Below are 8,674 nucleotides of genomic sequence, written 5' to 3'. Positions count from 1 at the left end.
CCTAATTTCTTTTCAGATTTTTGGTAATATGTAGAAATACATATTTTCGCATACTGATCGTGTATCTTCTGATCTTGCTAAACCCATTTATTGCCTTAGGATTTTTTACACGTAGTGTCATGTCATCTGCAAATAAGGGCATTTTTTACTTTTTCCTTTCCAAGCTGGATTTTTCTTTTTTTTTGACTGATTTTTTTGACTGATTTTGCACAGGCCAGATTCTCCAGTAAAATATTGAATAGAAGTTAAAGCTTTTTTTGCCCATGTTCATGAGGGAAATTGTGTGTAGTTTTCTTTTTTTTTTTTTAATTAAATTTATTGGGGTGACATTTGTTAGTAAATTACATAGATTTCAGGTGTACAATTCTGTATTACATCATCTATAAATCCCATTGTGTGTTCAGCACCCAGAGTCAGTTCTCCTTCCATCACCATATATTCGATCCCCCTTACCCTCATCTCCCACCCCCACCCCCGCCCCCTTACCCTCTGGCAACCACTAAACTATTGTCTGTGTCTATGAGTTTCTGTTTCTCATTTGTTTGTCTTGTTCTTTTGTTGTTTTTGGTTTATATACCACATATCAGTGAAATCACATGGTTCTCTGCTTTTTCTGTCTGACTTGTTTCGCTCAGCATTACTCTCTCAAGATCCATCCATGTTGTCACAAATGTTCCTATATCATCTTTTCTTACTGCCGAATAGTATTCCATTGTGTATATATACCACAACTTCTTTATCCATTCATCTATCGAAGGACATTTTGGTTGTTTCCATGTCTTGGCCACAGTAAACAAAGCTGCAATGAACATTGGAGCACACGTGTCTTTATCTCTAAATGTTTTCAGATTTTTTGGGTAGATACCCAGGAGAGGGATTGCTGGGTCATATGGCAATTCTATTCGTAATTTTGTGAGGAACCTCCACACTGCCTTCCATAACGGCTGCACCAGTCTGCATTCCCACCAACAGTGTATGAGGGTTCCTTTTTCTCCACAGCCTCTCCAACATTTGTTACTATTTGTCTTGTTGATGATAGCCATTCTGACTGGGGTGAGGTGATATCTCATTGTGGTTTTGATTTGCATTTCTCTGATGATTAGTGATGTTGAGCATTTTTTCATATGTCTATTTGCCATCTGTATGTCCTCTTTGGAGAAATGTCTCTTCAAGTCCTCTGCCCATTTTTCAATTGGGTTGTTTGTTTTTTTGTTGTTGAGTTGCATGAGTTCCTTGTATATTCTGGATACTAGCCCCTTATCGGAGGCACTGTTTGCAAAAATCTTCTCCCATTCAGTTGGTGGCCTCTTTATTTTGTCAATGGTTTCTTTTGCTGTGCAGAAGCTTTTAAGTTTCATATAGTCCCATTCATTTATTTTAGCTTTTACTTCCATTGCCTTTCGAGTCAAGTTCATAAAATGCTCTTTGAACCCAAGGTCCATAAGTTTAGTACCTATGTTTTCTTCTATGCAGTTTATTGTGTCAGGTCTTATGCTTAAGTCTTTGATCCATTTTGAATTAACTTTGGTACATGGTGACAAATAGCAGTCCAGTTTCATTCTTTTGCACGTGGCTATCCAATTCTCCCAGCACCATTTATTGAAGAGGCTGTCTTTGCTCCATTGTATGTTTTTAGCTTCTTTGTCAAAAATTATCTGTCCATATTTATGTGGTTTTATTTCTGGGTTCTCAATTCTATTCCATTGGTCTATGTGTCTGTTTTTCTGCCAATACCATGCTGTTTTGATTATTGTAGCCCTGTAGTACAAGCCAAAGTCAGGAAGTGTGATACCTCCATTATTGTTCTTTTTCTTAAGATTGCTTTGGCTATTCGGGGTCTTTTGTGGTTCCAAACAAATCTGATGATTTTTGTTCTATTTCTTTAAAATATGCCATTGGGATTTTGATGGGGATTGCATTGAATCTGTATATTGCTTTGGGTAATATGGCCATTTTAACTATGTTGATTCTTCCAATCCATGAGCACGGAATGTCTTTCCATTTCTTTGTGTCTTCTTCAATTTCTTTCAAAAATGTCTTATAGTTTTCAGCATATAGGTCTTTCACATCCTTGGTTAAGTTTATTCCTAGGTATTTTATTCTTTTGCTGCAATTGCAAAAGGAATTGTTTTTTGTATTTCTTTTTCTGAGATTTCATTGTTAGTATATAGGAAGGCAATGGACTTTTGTGCATTGATTTTGTAGCCGCAACTTTACTGTATTCGTTGATTGTTTCTAATAGCTTTTTGGTGGAGTCTTTAGGGTTTTCTATATATAGCATCATGTCATCTGCAAAGAGTGATAATTTAACTTCTTCATTCCCAATTTGATGCCTTTTATTTCTTTCTCTTGCCTGATTGCTCTGGCAAGGACTTCCAACACTATGTTGAAAAGCAGAGGTGATAGGGGACATCCCTGTCGTGTTCCTGAACGTAGAGCAAAGGGCTTCAGTTTTTCTCCATTAATTATGAGATTAGCAGAGGGCTTGTCATATATGGCCTTTATTATGTTAAGGTATTTTCCTTCTATACCCATTTTATTAAGTGTTTTAATCATAAATGGATGTTGTATCTTGTCAAATGCTTTTTCTGCATCAATTGATATAATCATATGATTTTTGTCCTTTATTTTGTTTATGTGATGTATCACATTGATGGATTTTGGATGTTGAACCATCCTTGTGCCCCGGGATAAACCCCACTTGGTCGTGATGAATAATCTTTTAATGCATTGTTGTATTCGATTTGCTAGAATTTTATTTAGGATTTTTGCATCGGTATTCATCAGAGATATTGGTCTGTAGTTTTTTTTTGTGCTGTCCTTACCAGGTTTTGGTATCAGGGTAATGTTGGCCTCATAAAATGAGTTAGGGAGTACTGTCTCTTCTTCAATTTTTGGAAGAGTTTGTGCAGAATTGGTATTAGATCCTCTTTGAAGGTTTGGTAGAATTCACTAGTGAAGCCATCTGGTCCCGGACTTTTGCTTTTGGGAAGGTTTTGGATGACTGATTCAATTTCGTTACTGGTGATCGGTCTGTTTAGATTTTCCAGTTCTTCATGGTTCAGCCTTGGAAGGCTATATGTTTCTAAGAACTTGTCCATTTCTTCTAGGTTGTTGAATTTGGTGGCACATAGTCCTTCATAGTATTCTTGGATGATCCTTTGTATTTCTGTGGTGTCCGTGATAACTTCCCCTTTTACGTTTCTGATTTTGTTAATCAGTGTCTTCTCTCTTTTTATCTTAGTAAGTCTAGCCAAGGGTCTGTCAATTTTGTTAATCTTTTCAAAGAACCAGCTCTTTGTCACTTTAATTTTTTCTATTGTCTTTTTGTTCTCTATTTCATTTAGTTCTGTTCTAATTTTTGTTATTTCCTTTCTTCTGCTGACCTTGGGTTTCACTTGTTCTTCTTTTTCTAGTTCTTTAAGGTGTAACATGAGGTTATTTATTTGGGAGTTTTCTTGTTTCTTGAGATAGGCCTGTAATGAGATAAATTTCCCTCTCTTTCAATAGTCTGAATATTTGGTTCCACTCCCTCCTGGCTTGTAGAGTTTCTGCTGAAAAATCTGATGATAATCTAATGGGCTTTCCTTTGTAAGTTACCGTCTTCTTTTCCCTGGCTGCCTTGAGGATTCTTTCTTTGTCGTTGATTTTAGACAGCTTCAATACAATGTGCCTTGGAGAAGGCCTATTGGGATTGAGGTAACTAGGTGGTCTATTTGCTTCTTGGATTCAAGGGTCCAGTTCTGTCCACAAGTTTGGGAAGTTCTCATCGACAATTTGTTTGAATATATTCTCTGTTCCCTTCTCTCTTTCTTCTGCTTCTGGTATGCCCATTATTCTTATATTGCTCTCTCTGATGGAGTCAGAAACTTCTTGTAGAGTTCTTTCATTTCTTTTAAGTCTCAAGTCTCTTTCTTCTTCTATCTGTGTCATTTCCAGGTTTCTATCTTCGATGTCACTGATTCTTTCCTCCATCTGGTCAACTCTACTACCTAAGCTGGTTATTTCATTCTTAATTTCTTCTATTGAGTTCTTAATCTCCAGAAATTCTATTTGGTTCTTTTTTAAAATTTCAATCTCTTTCGTAAAATGCTCATGCTGTTCTTTGATTGAGTTTCTGAGTTCATTTAACTGCCTATCTGTGTTTTCTTGTATCTCGTTGAGTTTTTTCAGAACTGCAATCTTGAATTCTCTGTCATTTAAGTCACATATTTCTGTATCTTTAAGTGCCTTCTCTGGAGATTTTTCACTTTCTTTCTGAGCTATCTTGTTGCCTTGGTTATTCATGGCGATTACTGGTTTACTATTTCTCTTCCTAGACATCTACAGGAGTGACTTCTGCAACAGGTTGATAGAAAGCAGTCTTTCTTTTGTTTGTCAGTGCTTGTTGGTAGAATGTTTTATTTTTTCTCCAACTGCAACTTATTTTTCTTCTCCCACACGCTATGCTATGTTTTCTCTGCACTATTCCAACTTCTCACACAATGGGGGGATTCCCTGGGAGACGGGCTTCTCCTCTGTTAATAGTTCGTCTAGGTCACAGGGCGCAGTGTCCCGGTGGTTATGCGGAGAGCTTTGATGTTCCAAAGCTCTTCCAGCTCCTGATTTAGAGCCCGTATGTTTCAGCAGTTTTGTTTACTCCTGCAGGGATCCGCCCAGATAGGTGGGGTCAGGGGCGGGGTGAGTTGTGAGAGGTGGCCCAGAGCAATGGCGGCGACCACCACCACAGCCGTTCCTGCTTCCACAGCTCCCTCCCCTTTGCCGGAACTAGTTGGGCTGTGAATTTGTGTCTGCAGTCCACAGTTCTCAAAACAGCAAATTTTCTGTTGTTTTGATCTGACACTGCTACTGTTTCGCTTCTAGCACCGGGAAGGTGGGGGCAGGGCGAGCTCTGGGAGGGGAGGGAGGGGGCGGCCAGTCTCAGTGCCTAAGGCTCCGTTCTCTGCTCGGCAGTGCGGGCTTAAAACACCGTTTTCAGCCTTCTTCCCTCAGTCTTTTCTCCGAGGTCTCTGCCGTGAGCGTTGGGTTCAGCCGTGTTATATGCTGTCCCGTCAGCCCTGTGGAGCCCTGGCGGAGCCCTAGCAGTCCGAGTTCTTCCCTCTCCTGCAGCTGCGGTAGTTCCGGGAAGCAGCGAGCTCGGCGCACTGAGCCAGGTCTGCGTCCTGCGTCCTGGGCCCGCGAGGCTCCGTCTCCGCGCACTTCTCACTTTCCTCCTCCCCCCACTCGCGCGAATCTCCCACCTGTAGGTGATTTCAGTCGGTAGTGGGCCTCTTCGTCTTGCCTGTCTGCTGTGCAGGGAGTCCTTTGTGGAGTTTTTGTTGTTCGATTCTTTGTAAATTCCAGGGGAGGTTTACAGAGGCTCACCTCACGCCGCCATTTTTCCGTGTGTAGTTTTCTTATAATTTGTCTGGCTTTGTTATATAGAATGAATTGACAAATGTTCTCATCTCCTGTTTTTCTGAAAGAAATTTGTGAGTGATTTCTATTATTTCTTCTCTAAATATTTAATAGAATTTACTAGTGAACTTATATGGATCCAGATATTTTTGTGAGAAGATTTAAAATTATTAGTTCAATTTCCTTACTTGTTATAGTTCTATTGAGATTTTCTATTTCTTTTAGTTGTTTTGATAATTTGTGTCTTTCTTGGAATTTGTTTGTAATATTCTCTTTTAATCCTTTTAATTTCTGTAGAATTGGTAGTGATGTTGCCTCTCTAGGTCATGATTTTGGTAATTTGTGTCTTTGTTATTTTCTTGGCCAGTCCATCTAAGGATTTGCCAATTTTGTTGATCTTTTCAAAGAGATTGTTTTTGTTTCATTCATTTTTGCCATTGTTTTTCTGTCTTCTTTTCTATTGATTTGCTCTCTAATCTTTCCTTCCTTCCTTTTGTTTGCTTCTGGTTTAGCTTATCCTTTTTCTAGTTTTTAAGGTGGAAGCACAGGTTATTGATTGGAAACCTTTCTTCTTTTTTTGATACAAGCATTTAAAGCTATTTAAATTCTCCTAACCATTGCTTTAGTTGTGTCACATAAATTTTGATGTGTTATATTTACTTCATTCAGTTGAGAACATTTCAAAGATTTCCTTTGTGATTCTTCTTTGATCCATGAGTTATTTAGAAGTATGCTGGTTAATTACCAAATATTTAGGGTTTTTCCAGTTTTCTTTCTAATGTGGATCTCTGATTTGTGTTATAGACAGAGAACATACTTTTCATGATTCCAATCTTTTAAAATATATTGAGACTTGTTTTATGGCCCAGGATTTGTTTTATCCTGGAGACTGTTTCATGTGCAGTTGAAAAGACTATGTATTCTGGAATCTGTGAGTGGAGTGTTCAATAAACATTTTTGTTCATGTTGGTTGGTAATTTTGGTCAAGTCTTCTATATCCTTACTAATTTTATTTCTGGGTGTTCTATCAATTATTTAGAGTGGGTTATTCAAATCTCAAACTATTAAATTACCTAGTTCTTTCAATTATATCAGTTTTGCTTTATATATTTTAGGACACTGTTTTTAGGAACATATATACTTATAATTGTTAATTTTCCCTATGTATTGACCCTTTTATCGTTCTGAAAAGTCTTTATTTTAGTAACATTTCTTGTCTAAAAGTCCATCATTTTTCTAATATTAGTAAAGGCCACTTCAGCTCTCTTATGGTTACTGTTTGCATGTCTGAATGTCAAGTGTAGCTTTTATACATAATTTTTTTTCTTTAAATTCAGCATGTCAAACTCAGCCTTTTGAATGTTTAGCCTATTCACATTCTAATGGAATTATTGACATAGTTGGGTTTTTACTGTTTGTTTCATATCACTTTTGTACCTCTGTTGCACCTTTCTTTTCTGTTAAATAATTTTTAGTTTAATATTTTAATTCCTCTATTTTTTTATAATTTATTTTCTTATTTGCTCTATTGATTACAATGTGCATTTTAATTTATCATAATCTACTTCAGAGTAATGGTTACCTAATTCTAGTAAAATATAAAGCTTTTTGCTCCCCATTTCTTTGTGTTATTATTGCCATATTACATGCATATGTTATAAACTCCCCAAAGCAATGTTTTAATTATTGCTCTACACAATCATATCTTTTAAAAGAGTAAAGTGAAGCAATGGGGAATATATTTACAGTTTAAAAAAATTTACCCACATATTTACCGTTTCCGGAGTTCTTAATTTCTTCCTGCAGATTTGAGTTATTTTCTGGTGTCACTTCTTTTCAGCCTGAAGAACTTTCTTTAGTATTTCTTGTAAGGCACATATGCTAGCAATGATTTCTCTCAGTCTTAGGTTCCTAGGAATGCCTTTTTTTCACTTTCAAATTGAAGGATTATCTTGCCAAATATAGAATTCTTGGCTGACAGGTTTTTTCTTCTTCTAGGACTTCAAATGTCTTTCCACTGTATTCCGTCTTCTGTTATTCCCAACTGGGAAGTCAGCTGTTAATCATGCTATTGCTCCTTTGCACATGATAAGTCATTTTCTCTTGCTGCTTTCAAGACTTTTTCAACATTTAGACTATATCTGGATGAGAGCCTCTGTATTTATCCTACTTTATGTTTGTTGAGATTTTTGAATGTGTAGATTGATTTTTCAAATAAAATTCGGGCAGTTTTTGGACATTTCTTTAAATACATATTCTGTGTCTCTCTCTTTTCTTCCTCTCTTCTGACTCTCCCATACAAATGTGTTGGAATGCTTGATATTGCCTTATTGGTGTCTGAGGCTGTATTCATTTTTCTTCAGTTATTATGTTCTCACTTCTTCAGGTTGGTTGTTTTGTACTTATCTGTCTTCAAGTTCCTGATCCTCTGTTGTGTTCCTCTTAGTGAGTTATTTGTTTTCTTACCTTTCACCTCCAGAATTTCCATTTTACTATTAAAATAACTTTGAGATTTAATGATTCATTGTTGTCGTACTTTCCTTTAACTTTTATAAACATAGTTCTTTGAATATATTTGTAATGAGTGCCTTGAAATCTTTGCTGAATGCAACAGGTGGTGATCAAGATAGCCTGTTGGCTGCTCACCCCCCCCCCCCACCTCCATCCCATGTGTGGGTTACTTCATTTCTCTGCAAACCTTGTGATCTATGAAATTCATTCTTTCTAATATATGATCAATGTCTGTGATATTCCATGTGTTTGAGAATAAGCTTATTCTCTAGAATTTGGGTGTAGAGCTTGGTATATTACTATACAATCTATCTTTATTATATTGCTTAGGTCATCTATAGCCCTATTTTTTTTTCCTACTTGTCTTTTCTTGGACTAAAAGTTCCAACCTCCTACTCTTAAGTGCTATTTCTATTTTCCCTTGAATCTCTAATAGTATGTTTTGTGAATGTGGGTTGTGATATTCATTACTGATATATGTCATTATTTTGAATTTCACCCTTTCGCAATACATGCGTATCCATTGGCCTGAATTCTACCTGTGCTATCAGGATTACTATCTTTTTCTTTTGTTTCCATTTTTATGTTTAGCCTTTCTGAGTCATGGAGTTCAGGTTTGTCTCTTGTGTATTGCATACAGTCATATTTTGCTTTGTGAATCAATTTGAACTTTTCTTGGAAGTAGGCATTAAGTGAATGCACATTTACTTATGATGTTTGGTCTCAAATCTTGCTGTTCAGTTGTATTTGCTGTGTATTAGGTGTT

The sequence above is a fragment of the Rhinolophus sinicus genome, linkage group LG04 (genome assembly GCF_036562045.2).
Source record: "Rhinolophus sinicus isolate RSC01 linkage group LG04, ASM3656204v1, whole genome shotgun sequence".
In the NCBI taxonomy this organism is placed as follows: Eukaryota; Metazoa; Chordata; class Mammalia; order Chiroptera; family Rhinolophidae; genus Rhinolophus; species Rhinolophus sinicus.
This window is presented reverse-complemented; position numbering follows the sequence as displayed.